The following is a 15,026-nucleotide window of genomic DNA, read 5'->3' as shown; positions in this document are numbered from 1 at the left end:
GGATCTCAGATCATCAATTGGCGCCGTCTGTGGGAAAACGACGGAGATCTTTTCATCACTGGAGTTTTCACTCTTAACAAAACCCACTGAGATCCACGATGGCTAATCACCAGGAGAGTAACCTTAACGTCCCAAATGACCTAAGCTCTGCCCAAGAGGGTCAACAATTCTCCTTTTCTAGTCCTACGACATTAAACAACCAAACGCCTGTTCCCCTTAATCCCTCGCCAAGTTTGGCAGGGAATACTCCCACTGTTACCCTGTCTAACCAGGATCTTCAAAACATGGCTTTTCAGTTACAAAATACCGCCCATTGGTTGGGGCAGATAATGCAACAGAGAGGCCTCAGCACCCTAGTAAATACACTCCCGGTTGTAGAGGAACCTCAGACCAATGACCCCCGACCTGCACCTGATCATCTTCAAACCAGCAGCCGCGATACTGGAGAAAGAGGGAGAAGAGCCGGGGAAGAGGAAGAACCGGAGGCCCGAATCCATGCGAGGAGGGCGAGAGAGATGATAGAAAATGAGGAGGTGGATAACTATTCAGCCGAAACAACCGGGTGGACGGGAACTGAAGCAGAGGAGGAGGAGTACCACCTGGAGAAAAAACCCAGCCCGGAAGACGAGAAGGTGGACCAAAAGTTGAAGAGATTGAGAGAACAGCTCTTAGCCGAGCTAGGTAAGAAAGACCAAAGCCAAACCTCTTTGCCTACTTCTTCCCCTTTCTCAAAGTGGGTGCAGCAAGAGACTGTCCCTAAGAAGTTTATGATGCCATCAATGGCGGCCTATGACGGAGCTGGTAACCCGAGGGAGCACGTCATGAACTATAAGACCTTCATGGAGTTGCAAACTCTGTCAGATGCCTTAATGTGTAAAGTGTTTCCAACGACGCTCTCGGGACCATCGCGGGCGTGGTTCAACAGCCTTGAGGCCGGAAGTATCAGAAGTTTTGGAGACCTAGCCACTCGCTTCATCAGTCGATTCATAGCCGGGGTGTCAGCAGAGAGGAAGACGAGCTACTTGGAGACAGTAAGATAGAGAGGGGGCGAATCACTCAGAGAGTATGTCGCTCGTTTCAATACGGAGGCCCTGCAGAGTCCTGAACTCGATGAAGGAAGGGCGGTAGAGGCCATGCAAAAGGGAACGACTTCTGTCGAGTTCTTCGGTTCCTTAAGCAGGAAGCCTCCGACCTCCCTGGCCGAGCTGATGAAGAGAGCGGAGAAGTATATAAGGCAGGATGACGCCTTAGTAACAAGCCGATTTGCCAAAGGGATGACAGGAAAAGAAAAAGCCTCAGAAGAAAGGAGGCCGGAGAGACATGAAAAGAAACACGGCAAGAGGCCCGAGCCGTACAAGCAGGCCTGGGAGCGAGGGGATCAAAGGCCTCCCCCTTCACGGGTCCATGAGCCAAGATTGCTTCCCCCTTGGGTCCCTGAGAAGCCGACTCCACTAAATGCGTCCAGAGTCGAGGTGCTCATGGCTGTCCAAGATAAGGAGTTCCTCCAGTGGCCCAAACCTATAAAGTCGGAAGCAGACCAATGGAATCCTGACAAATATTGTCAATATCATCGGACGCATGGCCACGATACCAACAACTGCTTCCAGTTGATAGCAGAGATCGAGAGGTTGATAAAGAGGGGGCATCTCAAGAACTTTGTGAAGAAATCAGAGGGACAAAGGCCTCAATCCAGTCCGGCGGTTCAGATGCCGAGGAGAACAGGAACTGGACCAGTGAACGATGGATCCAGTGGGACCATCAACATGATTGTTGGAGGAACGGGAGGTCGAATGGGCCGCCGAGGGAAGAAGAGAAATCGGGAGGGAGAGAGCAGCAGTACTGAGGTCATGCAAATCGTTGACCACTCTCCCATGACCATCACCTTCTCTTCAGAAGATGCTCAGGGTATTCAGATGCCCCATGATGACGCGCTCGTCATTGAAGCCGTCATTCATAATTATCGGGTAAAGAAGGTCTTAGTGGATGACGGGAGTAAAGTCAACTTGCTACCATACCGGGTCTTTCAGCAGATGGGAATTCCGGAAGAACAGTTGGTCCGAGACCAGGCACCAATCAAGGGGATTGGAGGAGTACCGGTGCTCGTAGAAGGGAAGGTGAAGCTGGCTCTCACCTTAGGTGAAGCACTCAGGACTCGCACTCACCACGAGGTATTTTTAGTGGTCAAACTTCTGTTGAGCTATAATGTGATCCTGGGGAGGCCTGCGCTGTTCAACTTCGAAGCTGTCACCAGTATAAGGTATTTGGCACTTAAATTTCCAACAGAAGAAGGAGTGGGAATAGTCCGGGGCAGCCAGGAAGAGGCAAGAGCAGTATACTTAGCCACAGTAGCAGAACCGAGCTCCACTGGAAAAGCTCTTGACTCGGAAGTTCTAGAGGTTCGGGATGAGAAAACAGAGGCCAGGACAGAACCGGTGGGGGAGCTGGAGATCTTCCCTTTATCAGAAGCAGAGGCAGAAAAGGTCTTCAGTCTCAACGCCGGCCTCACTGAAGAACAAAAAGCTGAAGTCATGGCCCTAATCCGAGGTCATGCGTCTAGTTTCGCCTGGAAGCCCTCCGACATGCCCGGAATTGACCCTAAGGTAATGACACACAAACTGAATGTACTCCCCGAAGCCAAGCCAGTAAAGCAGAAGAAGAGAGTAGTAGGAAGAGAGAAGCAGCAGGCCACCAGGGAGGAGGTGCAGAAACTCGAGGAGGCAGGCTTTATTAGGGAAGTTATGTACCCGCAGTGGCTAGCAAATCCTGTATTAGTCAAAAAAGCCAATGGCAAATATAGGATGTGCATAGATTTTACTGACCTAAATAAGGCCTGCCGTAAAGATTGTTATCCACTTCCTGATATTAATAAAATGGTCGACTTTACGGCCGGTTTCGATTATATGTCTTCTTTGGATGCTATGTCTGGTTATCATCAAATCCCAATGGAAAGGTCGGATGAGGGAAAGACCTCGTTTATAACTGAAGATGGAACTTATTGCTACAGAGCTATGCCATTCGGATTGAGGAATGCCGGGGCAACTTACCAAAGATTGATGAATAAAATCTTCAAAAACCAGATTGGCAGAAATGTAGAAGTTTATGTAGATGATATGGTGGTCAAAAGCCCAAATTTCCAGCAGCACATAGCAGACTTGAGGGAGGTATTCGGGGTATTAAACCAGTACAGAATGAAGTTGAACCCAGCAAAATGTGCTTTCTTTATTAGAGGAGGAAAATTCTTGGGATTCATGGTGAGCGGAAAAGGCATCTGTAATACCCGGCTAGACTCCGGTATCGGAATTCCTACCGTCCGGTGGAATCTCGGACGTCGGAGACCTCTAGAAGGGTAGAACCATGTTTTATAAAAATATTTTCATGTTTTAATAGTTTAAAAAGTATGAAACTAAATGAGTTTTTGCATGAAAATAGCATTGGAGGAAAACCCAGGTTCGGCCGCCGAAAGTCAGGTTCGGCCGCCGAACATGCATGCGTTTTGGGAGACACGTTAGGCCCCCGAAAGCATGAGTTAGGGAAGTTCAGGTTCGGCCGCCGAAAGTCAAGTTCGGCCGCCGAACATTTCATGGATGCGGAGGCACATTCGGCCCCCGAATGTGGTCTGGCCAGCCACCTATAAAAGGGTCCCTTAGCCTAAAATGGGCGAGTTTTTCTCCCCATTTCGGCCAAGGTGAGCATTCCGCCATCCTTCCCCAATCTTGAGTTTTTCCTTCCTTTTTCCATGATCTTTACAAGTTTATAACTTTGGTTTGAAGATCTTGAGCTTAGAACGAGTTTTGGAGCTTGGAGACCAAAAGTTGGAACTTCTCCCATCTCCAAGTTTAGATCTCCTCAACCCTCGATCTTCAAGAGGTAAGAGCCGATCTTAAGCTCAATGTATGATTTAAACAAGTTTTATGAAGTTTTAAGGGGTAGAATGCATGTTAGGGTATATGTTGAACCTATGGGTTTTTGATGCTTTGATGAACAATGTATGTTGGTTTTTGTGTGTTTGAAGTGTTGTAGTTGGGGTATATGATAGTTGGAGACCCCTAGGTGTGATGTATGATGAGTATGCATGTTTTGGTTGAGTCATAGGCATGATTTATGGTTTTTGGGAGGCAGGAGGTTCATTTGAACCAAGTTTCTGCCCGTTTGGCAGAAACCAGGTTCGGCAGCCGAAGGAAGTTTCGGCCGCCGAACCCCTCTTGTGGAGGCAGCATTCGGCTGCCGAAGGTGCCTCCGAAAAGAGACTTTCGTCTCTGTCTGGCACGTTCGGCCGCCGAAGGTGCCGCCGAACCTGCCTGAGTTTCGTCTCTGTCCAGGACTTTCGGCCGCCGAAGGTGCCGCCGAAAGTGCCCTGTCCAGCCTTTTCTTGCATGCTTCCTAGGAGTGTTTTGAGGTGTTTTTAGGAGGTTTTTGGGGGTATGTTTAGAGTTATGTTCTTGTTGTTTGGTGCCTCATTTGAGTCCACCTGTGTAGGTTCAGACCCGAGGAACCGAGACCCCCGGTTGTGAGATAGTCGTTCAGAGTTCGTTGTTAAAGCTTCAGTCACCAGGTGAGTGGAACAACCCCTTAAGTTTTAAAGTAAAGTAAATGAATAAATGAATGAATCATAAAGCATTGCCCATGCATCATTATGCCATGCAATATTTCAGGATGTTTGCATTAGAATTCACGAATATGCTGCATTGCATAAATTGATGTTGATGTGGATGGTTGTTGGGTGATCCATAGTCCTCTGATGTTATGTTATGATGATATGTTATGGAAGACCAGCGAGGCCCATTCTACGCCCCTGGCACTATGTAAGAGAAAGACCAGCGAGGCCCATTCTACGCCCCTGGCACTTTGGAATGTTATGTTATGTAAGGGAAAGACCAGTGAGGCCCATTCTACGCCCCTGGCATTTGGAGATGTTGAAGACTAATGGTGACAATACCATCCTTTATGTGATTAGCTGTGATGTGTTGCATTTCATGAAAGCATGAATAAGAAAAAGTTAAATAATATGACAAAATATAATAATAATAATAAAATGAATAATAATATACCTAAAAATGGAGGAATTAAAGCAAATGTTTTTAGTTTCTGCTCATTGGGCTTTATAGCTCACCCCCTCTCCCCTAACCCCAGTCTTGCAGGTGCAGAGTAGATAGAGAAGTCAGCAGAGTAAGAGAAGTTTATGTAATAGCTTAGCTGTGGACATGGTTTGTTGGTAATGTAAAAGTATGAGATGTAATGTAATGTAAGTTTAATGATGTGCTTGACTAGAGTCTGTTGTATTTCCCTGTACACATGGTCTTGTATGAGATATAATGTTTTTATGATGCCTATGTAATCCAGGCCTATGTTATGTTATGTTTGTGCATGCACAGGCTAGGCTTGGCAAAGAAATGGTTGAATGAAAGAAAAGTTTTTTTTAATTCTTATGTATGTTCTTGACCATGTATGGGATTAAACAGGTTCACAGGATGTATGTTTGGCTTGCTATGGGTTCTGGCGGCCTTAAGCCGACCTGAATCCTAGCGCCGGTAGCGGTCCGGATTTCCGGGTCGTTACAGAGTGGTATCAGAGCCCTAGGTTCATATGGTCGGACCTAGAGTGTCGGGCTCATAGATGTGATAGAAAGTCAAGCACAATAGGAAATCATGTCCACTAGGATAGGATGTAGAGTCCTGTCTAGAATGAAAGTATGATATGCCATGAGATATGCTATGTATATGATGTGGGTTCATGTGTTTCCACATGAACCATTGGATGCTAATGTTTTGTTATCTGTGCTGTTTTTCAGTAAACAGAATGCGAGGAACTCGTCGATCAGCTAGATTGACTAGAGTACCACCGGAGGATGAGGGCACGAGCGCCCGTCCTCCAGCATTGCCAAGGGCAATGTCAAGTAGGTCCAACAGGGACAGAGCAGTGGGAGACCCTAGAAGATCTCTGGATTTGGGTAGAAACAGATCAGTAAGAGGAACGGTTCAAGGAGGCAGGTCAGTGGATGTGGGAGAAGAGATGGATGTGGACCAGAGGAGGGATGGTAGTCTTGGTGTGAGCATGCCAGAAGAGGGCATGGGTGAGTCTCAGGGAGGCACTCAGGCCTCGGGGTTTGTTCCACCACCCCAGTACCCACCTTTTTCACCATACCCCGGGTATTCGATGGGAGGTACATCGGATTACCCCAGTTTTAATCCTTACCCTTCTCACATGCCATACCCACCTTTCTACCCACAGTATCCACAGTACCCTATGTACCCACCTTCATCCTTCCATCCAGGCACAACAAACCCTATCCCAGGGGATGCCGCACCTCCACCACCAGCAGAAACCGCGGTTACAGAATCCCAAAGACCTCAACCTACCTCATCTGGAGGGAGCAAGGCCAAGATGACCGACTATATGAAGTTGGGTGCTCCCCAGTTTGATACCGGTGATGATCCGTTTGTGTACCTGGAGAAGGTCAAAACAATTACAGATGAGATAGGGGCTGATGACAGTAGAGCCATTCAGATGGCTGGTTTCACTCTGAAATGCAAGAAGGCACGAGAGTGGTTCAAGAACTATGTGAAACCAAGGGTGGACAGTCTGTCATGGGAGGAGTTTGCGAATGAGTTCGCAGGATGGGCTTTCCCTGACAGTTCCAGGGAGCTGAAGGTGATTGAGTTTGAACAGCTGAAGCAGACAGATGAGATGGGTGTCGATGAGTACACCGATAGATTCCTAGAGTTGTTGCCGTTTGCCGGGCAACATCTGGACACAGATCCGAAGAAGTCGAGGAGGTATATCATGAGGCTCAATTCCAGGTATTCCTCTTTGATTCAGTCAGCTGATAGAGAAAGTTTCCATACCATTATAGACATGGCCAGGAGAATGGAGGCTAGTGCCGTAATAGAGGGAAAAGTCAAGCAGTCAGTGGCATAGCCTTCTGGTTCTAAGACCCCAGGTGGGGGAAGGATAGACCCTTCATCCTTGAGTTCAGCTAGTAAGAAGTGGGGCAGTACCACTAAGAAACCAAAGAAGAATAAGTTCTGGAGCAAGATCAAATCAGGTCTGGGATTAGGAGGTGGCTCAAGCTCTGGTGCTGATAATGCAGTGTGTGCAAGGTGTGGTAAGCTACACAGGGGGGTATGCCGGTTTGGGACGACAGCCTGCTACAGGTGTGGGCAAGAGGGACACATGTCTTGGGAATGTCCGAGAGCAGTTCCTACGGCACAGCCCCAGCAGACAACTTCGGGTAGCGTAGCACAGCCAGCAGCTTCAGCCGCAACACAGGCTAGTGGCAGAGGCCGAGGGAGAGGGTCAGCCTCTTCTTCATCAGTTTATAGAGGGGAAGGTCCGTCAGCTCCAGCACGGATCTTCACAATGACGCAGCAGGAGGCAAACGCATCCAACACCGTGGTGTCAGGTAATATCATCATTGGTTGTTCAGATGTTTATGCCTTAATGGACCCGGGTGCATCCCATTCTTTTGTTTCTCCGAGAGCGGTCGAGAGGTTGGGCTTGATGGTCTCTGGGTTAGAGTGTCCCCTATGGGTCAGCGGACCCAAATGTGACCCGTCAGTGGCAGAGTCAGTCTGCCAGTACAGTCCAGTTTTCATAGAGGGAAGATGCCTATCCGCCGACCTAGTGGTTCTAGACTTGACAGATTTTGACGTCATTCTAGGGATGGATTGGCTATCTACCCATGGAGCTACCTTGGATTGCAGAGACAAGGTAGTTAAGTTCAGATGTCAGGATGGGTCAGAGGTTGTCTTTAGAGGAGACAGGGGGAGGACACCTAGAGGTTTAATATCAGCCCTACAGGCTCGTAGGCTGCTCAGGAGGGGTTGTCAGGGTTATCTAGCTCATGTGAGAGAGCTAGACAGAGATGTCAGAGAGCCCGCCTCGGTGCCTGTGGTTAGAGAGTTCTTAGATGTTTTCCCAGACGAGCTGCCAGGTTTACCGCCTCCTAGGGAGATAGAGTTCGAAATAGAATTGATGCCAGGAACCAGACCGATCTCTATCCCTCCCTATAGGATGGCGCCAGCAGAGCTGAAAGAGCTTAAAGAACAGTTGCAAGAGCTGGTAGACAGGGGTTTCATCCGACCGAGTGCCTCACCTTGGGGTGCTCCAGTGTTGTTCGTGAAAAAGAAGGATGGATCCCTCAGACTTTGTATCGACTATAGACAGTTGAACAAGGTCACTACCAAGAATAAGTACCCATTGCCAAGGATCGACGATCTATTCGACCAGCTAGCAGGAGCGGGTTGTTTCTCCAAAATAGATCTGAGATCTGGGTATCATCAGCTGAGGATCAGAGATGAAGATGTACCAAAGACAACATTCAGGACCAGATATGGGCATTTTGAGTTCCTAGTAATGCCGTTCGGGTTAACAAACGCCCCTGCAGCATTCATGGATCTCATGAACAGAGTATTTAGCCAATACCTGGATCACTTCGTTATTGTCTTCATAGATGATATCTTAGTGTATTCTAGGAATGCAGAAGAGCATGCCCATCATCTGCGGTTGGTCTTGCAGACTTTGAGGGAACATGGCTTGTATGGCAAGTTCTCTAAATGTGAATTCTGGCTGAGGAGCATTTCGTTCTTGGGGCATGTAGTGTCAGAGAATGGTATTGAGGTGGACCCCAAGAAGACAGAAACTGTGGCTAACTGGCCTAGACCCACTTCAGTGACAGAGATTAGAAGTTTCTTGGGTTTGGCAGGTTACTACAGGAGGTTCGTTCAGGACTTCTCAAAGATAGCAGCTCCTCTGACCAGGTTAACCAGGAAGAATCAGAAGTTTCTGTGGACCGACCAGTGCGAAGAGAGTTTTGAAGAGCTTAAGAAGAGGTTGACTTCAGCACCAGTTTTAGCTCTGCCATCTAGTGATGAGGACTTTACAGTCTTTTGTGATGCGTCTCGTGTGGGACTGGGTTGTGTACTGATGCAGAATGAGAGGGTGATCGCTTATGCTTCTAGGCAGCTGAAGAAGCATGAGTTGAATTACCCCACTCACGACCTGGAGATGGCAGCAGTAATCTTTGCACTCAAGATGTGGAGGCACTACCTTTATGGGGTAAAATGTGAGATCTTTACAGATCATAAGAGCCTGCAGTACATCCTGAGTCAAAGAGATTTGAATTTGAGACAGAGAAGATGGGTAGAACTGCTCAGTGACTACGATTGCAAAATCCAGTATCATCCGGGTAAGGCTAATGTAGTAGCTGATGCCTTAAGCCGGAAATCACTCGGCAGTCTATCCCACATCACAGCAGAACGAAGACCAGTAGTAAAAGAGTTCTACAAGCTCATCGAAGAAGGGCTACAGTTAGAGTTGTCAGGTACAGGTGCCTTGTTGGCTCAGATGAAAGTGACACCCGTGTTCCTTGAGCAAGTCGCTCAGAAACAGCATGAGGACCCCGAGTTAGTGAAGATTGCCAGGACTGTTCAGTCAGGCAAGAGTGATGAGTTCAGATTTGACAACAAGGGGATCCTCCGCTATGGGAGTCGATTATGTGTACCAGATGACATAGGGCTAAAAGGAGACATTATGAGAGAGGCTCATAATGCAAGATACAGCATTCACCCTGGAGCCACCAAGATGTATCAAGATTTGAAGAAAGTTTATTGGTGGCCAGCGATGAAGAAAGAAGTGGCACAGTTCGTGTCAGCCTGCGAAGTGTGTCAGAGGGTGAAGCTGGAACATCAGAAGCCAGCTGGAATGCTTAACCCGCTACCGATTCCAGAATGGAAATGGGAAAACATAGCTATGGACTTCGTAGTAGGGTTACCGGCGACGTCCAACAGAGTGGACTCCATATGGGTAATTATGGACAGACTCACCAAATCTGCTCACTTCATCCCTGTCAGGAGTGGCTACTCTGTGGACAAGTTGGCGCAGGTGTATGTGGATGAGATTGTCAGGCTGCATGGGGTTCCTGTTTCGATAGTGTCAGATAGTGGGCCCCAGTTCACCTCCAGATTTTGGCGGAGTCTGCAGAATGCCATGGGTACTAGGTTGGATTTCAGTACTGCCTTCCACCCCCAGACTGATGGACAGTCAGAAAGGACCATCCAGACTATAGAGGATATGCTTAGGATGTGTGTGCTGGACTTTGGCGGTTCTTGGAGGCAGCATCTACCTTTGGTGGAGTTTGCCTACAACAACAGCCATCATGCTAGCATCGGGATGGCTCCATATGAAGCTTTGTACGGAAGGAAGTGCAGATCACCTGTTTGCTGGGAGGAAGTTGGAGAAAAGGCCTTGGCAGGGCCTGAGTTAGTAGAGATTACCAGCAGGGTGGTACCCATAATCAGAGAAAGAATCAAGACTGCTGCAAGCAGACAGAAGAGCTATGCAGACGTCCGCAGAAGACAGTTAGAGTTTCAGGAGGGGGATTTGGTATTGCTCAAAGTGTCTCCAATGAAGGGAGTGGTTCGCTTCGGGAAGAAAGGTAAACTAGCCCCACGATACATTGGACCCTTTGAAATCTTGCAAAAGATTGGGAATGTGTCGTACAAACTGGATTTACCTGCTTCGATGGAGAGAATCCATCCGGTTTTCCATGTTTCAATGTTGAGGAAGTTTGTGTCAGATCCGAGCAAGGTTCTTAGTGAGCCTAATGTGGAGGTCCAAGAGGATCTCACCTACGTTGAACAGCCAGTGCGGATCATAGACACCCAGATCAGAAAGCTAAGAAACAAGGAAATCCCGATGGTGAAAGTCCTGTGGAACCACCACAACTTGGAAGAATGCACTTGGGAGACACGGGAGTCTATGCTCCAGCAGTACCCTCATCTCTTTTAAGGTTAGATCCCTATGTGTTTATGTGTTTGTATGCATGTTATGATGTATGCCTTGCATGTGCTAGTTGAGGAACATTCGGGGACGAATGTTCTTAAGGGGGGGAGAATGTAATACCCGGCTAGACTCCGGTATCGGAATTCCTACCGTCCGGTGGAATCTCGGACGTCGGAGACCTCTAGAAGGGTAGAACTATGTTTTATAAAAATGTTTTCATGTTTTAATAGTTTAAAAAGTATGAAACTAAATGAGTTTTTGCATGAAAATAGCATTGGAGGAAAACCCAGGTTCGGCCGCCGAAAGTCAGGTTCGGCCGCCGAACATGCATGCGTTTTGGGAGACACGTTAGGCCCCCGAAAGCATGAGTTAGGGAAGTTCAGGTTCGGCCGCCGAAAGTCAAGTTCGGCCGCCGAACATTTCATGGATGCGGAGGCACATTCGGCCCCCGAATGTGGTCTGGCCAGCCACCTATAAAAGGGTCCCTTAGCCGAAAATGGGCGAGTTTTTCTCCCCATTTCGGCCAAGGTGAGCATTCTGCCATCCTTCCCCAATCTTGAGTTTTTCCTTCCTTTTTCCATGATCTTTACAAGTTTATAACTTTGGTTTGAAGATCTTGAGCTTAGAACGAGTTTTGGAGCTTGGAGACCAAAAGTTGGAACTTCTCCCATCTCCAAGTTTAGATCTCCTCAACCCTCGATCTTCAAGAGGTAAGAGCCGATCTTAAGCTCAATGTATGATTTAAACAAGTTTTATGAAGTTTTAAGGGGTAGAATGCATGTTAGGGTATATGTTGAAACTATGGGTTTTTGATGCTTTGATGAACAATGTATGTTGGTTTTTGTGTGTTTGAAGTGTTGTAGTTGGGGTATATGATAGTTGGAGACCCCTAGGTGTGATGTATGATGAGTATGCATGTTTTGGTTGAATCATAGGCATGATTTATGGTTTTTGGGAGGCAGGAGGTTCATTTGAACCAAGTTTCTGCCCGTTTGGCAGAAACCAGGTTCGGCAGCCGAAGGAAGTTTCGGCCGCCGAACCCCTCTTGTGGAGGCAGCATTCGGCTGCCGAAGGTGCCTCCGAAAAGAGACTTTCGTCTCTGTCTGGCACGTTCGGCCGCCGAAGGTGCCGCCGAACCTGCCTGAGTTTCGTCTCTGTCCAGGACTTTCGGCCGCCGAAGGTGCCGCCGAAAGTGCCCTGTCCAGCCTTTTCTTGCATGCTTCCTAGGAGTGTTTTGAGGTGTTTTTAGGAGGTTTTTGGGGGTATGTTTAGAGTTATGTTCTTGTTGTTTGGTGCCTCATTTGAGTCCACCTGTGTAGGTTCGGACCCGAGAAACCGAGACCCCCGGTTGTGAGATAGTCGTTCAGAGTTCGTTGTTAAAGCTTCAGTCACCAGGTGAGTGGAACAACCCCTTAAGTTTTAAAGTAAAGTAAATGAATAAATGAATGAATCATAAAGCATTGTCCATGCATCATTATGCCATGCAATATTTCAGGATGTTTGCATTAGAATTCACGAATATGCTGCATTGCATAAATTGATGTTGATGTGGATGGTTGTTGGGTGATCCATAGTCCTCTGATGTTATGTTATGATGATATGTTATGGAAGACCAGCGAGGCCCATTCTACGCCCCTGGCACTATGTAAGAGAAAGACCAGCGAGGCCCATTCTACGCCCCTGGCACTTTGGAATGTTATGTTATGTAAGGGAAAGACTAGTGAGGCCCATTCTACGCCCCTGGCATTTGGAGATGTTGAGGACTAATGGTGACAATACCATCCTTTATGTGATTAGCTGTGATGTGTTGCATTTCATGAAAGCATGAATAAGAAAAAGTTAAATAATATGACAAAATATAATAATAATAATAAAATGAATAATAATATACCTAAAAATGGAGGAATTAAAGCAAATGTTTTTAGTTTCTGCTCATTGGGCTTTATAGCTCACCCCCTCTCCCCTAACCCCAGTCTTGCAGGTGCAGAGTAGATAGAGAAGTCAGCAGAGTAAGAGAAGTTTATGTAATAGCTTAGCTGTGGACATGGTTTGTTGGTAATGTAAAAGTATGAGATGTAATGTAATGTAAGTTTAATGATGTGCTTGACTAGAGTCTGTTGTATTTCCCTGTACACATGGTCTTGTATGAGATATAATGTTTTTATGATGCCTATGTAATCCAGGCCTATGTTATGTTATGTTTGTGCATGCACAGGCTAGGCTTGGCAAAGAAATGGTTGAATGAAAGAAAAGTTTTTTTAATTCTTATGTATGTTCTTGACCATGTATGGGATTAAACAGGTTCACAGGATGTATGTTTGGCTTGCTACGGGTTCTGGCGGCCTTAAGCCGACCTGAATCCTAGCGCCGGTAGCGGTCCGGATTTCCGGGTCGTTACAGCATCGAGCCTAACCCGGAGAAGGTAGAAGCCATATTGAAAATGCCAGAGCCAACCTGTGTAAGGGACGTCCAAAGACTAACCGGAAGAGTAGTAGCACTCAACCGATTCATGTCAAGGTCAGCAGAAAAATGCTTACCATTTTTCAAAAAATTGAGGAAGGTGCCAAACTTTGAATGGACAGAAGACTGCCAAAAAGCCTTCGCAGAGCTTAAGGGATATCTCAGCTCGCCCCACGTGCTCAGTAGTCCTATGAAAGGAGAAGAACTTCTGATATACTTGGCAGCCTCAGAACAAGCAGTCAGCGCAGTGTTAGTAAGGGTGGAAGACGGGGAGCAGAAACTCATTTTTTACGTCAGCAAGGTACTCAGAGATACCGAGGTCAGATATTCGAACATTGAAAAAATGGCTTACGCCCTATTACTAGCAGTCCGGAAATTCAAAGTTTATTTGGAAGGCCACCAAGGAGTTGTAATGACAGACCAACCCTTAAAGAAGATTCTACGCAGGCCGGAAACTTCAGGTCGGATGTTGGCTTGGTCCGTAGAGATCAGCCCTTACTGTCTAGAGTATCGACCTAGGACAGCTATAAAATCTCAAGCCTTGGCTGACTTCATAGCACTATGCACATTCAACGGGGAGCAGAGAGGATCATCCTCAGGGATAGCAGGAAAGGAGCGTGAGGGGGAGCCTCATCCAGAATTTAACTGGAAGCTGTATGTAGACGGAGCATCAGGCACTGAGGGCAGTGGCGCTGGAATAATGCTTAAGGGGCCAGAGGATTTTAAGGTATGTTATGCCTTACGTCCAGAGTTCAAAGTCTCGAATAATGTGGCAGAATATGAAGCCCTGATAAATGGGATGTTGGTGGCGCTGGAAGTGGAAGTAACGGATCTCGAGATAAACAGTGACTCTCAGCTGGTGATCAACCAAGTAACAGGGATGTATCAGGCTAGAGATCCCATTATGCAAAATTACCTGGCTAAAGTAAAAACTTTAGAAGCTGAGCTCACAAGTCGAGGAGTAACCATCAGATTTCAAAGAATACCCTGAGAGGAAAATGAGGAAGCAGATCTGCTTAGCCGATTATCCAAAGAAGAATTGGAACAGCTTCCCGATGAAGTGTACATACAACATGTCCATATACCTGCTTTTAATAAAACTAACACGATATTGCAGGTAGAACAGAACCCGACTTGGATGACCCCTTACTTAGAATACCTGGAGAAAGGTAAACTCCCCGAGGATAAAGATGAAGCCAAAAAGATAGCAGCTCGTGCCGCTAACTACCAAGCGATAAGGGGGACCTTATACAGAAAAGGAAAGTCCAGTCCGTGGCTCCGATGTGTGAGCCCGGAAGAGGCTACGAAGGTGATGGAAGAAATACATAGAGGCATGTGTGGAGCCCACGAGGGAGGAGGGACATTAGCTAATAAAGTATTCAGGCAAGGGTATTATTGGCCCACTGTTAAAAAAGAAGCAGAAGAGTTCGTCCGAAGATGCGACGTATGCCAGAGATTTGCTAATGCCATCAAAACTCCAGCCACTCCTCAAGCCAGTATATCCAGTCCATGGCCTTTCTCGCAATGGGGAATTGACATCCTGGGACCTTTCCCCAAGACTACGGGGCAGAGGAAATTTGTAGTGGTGGCTGTAGAGTACTTCTCAAAATGGCCAGAGGCGGAAGCAATAGCCAAAATTACAGCTCGAAAGATGATAGATTTTGTGTGGGGACATATCATCTGCAGATTTGGTGTACCCAGAGTGCTTATTTCAGATAATGGCAGACAGTTTGATTGCAGCACCTTCAGAGCTTTCACAACGAACATGGGTATCTGGCATAAATTCT

Source organism: Manihot esculenta, chromosome 2, assembly GCF_001659605.2.
Source record: "Manihot esculenta cultivar AM560-2 chromosome 2, M.esculenta_v8, whole genome shotgun sequence".
NCBI lineage: Eukaryota > Viridiplantae > Streptophyta > Magnoliopsida > Malpighiales > Euphorbiaceae > Manihot > Manihot esculenta.
Note: the sequence above shows the minus strand (reverse complement) of the source record.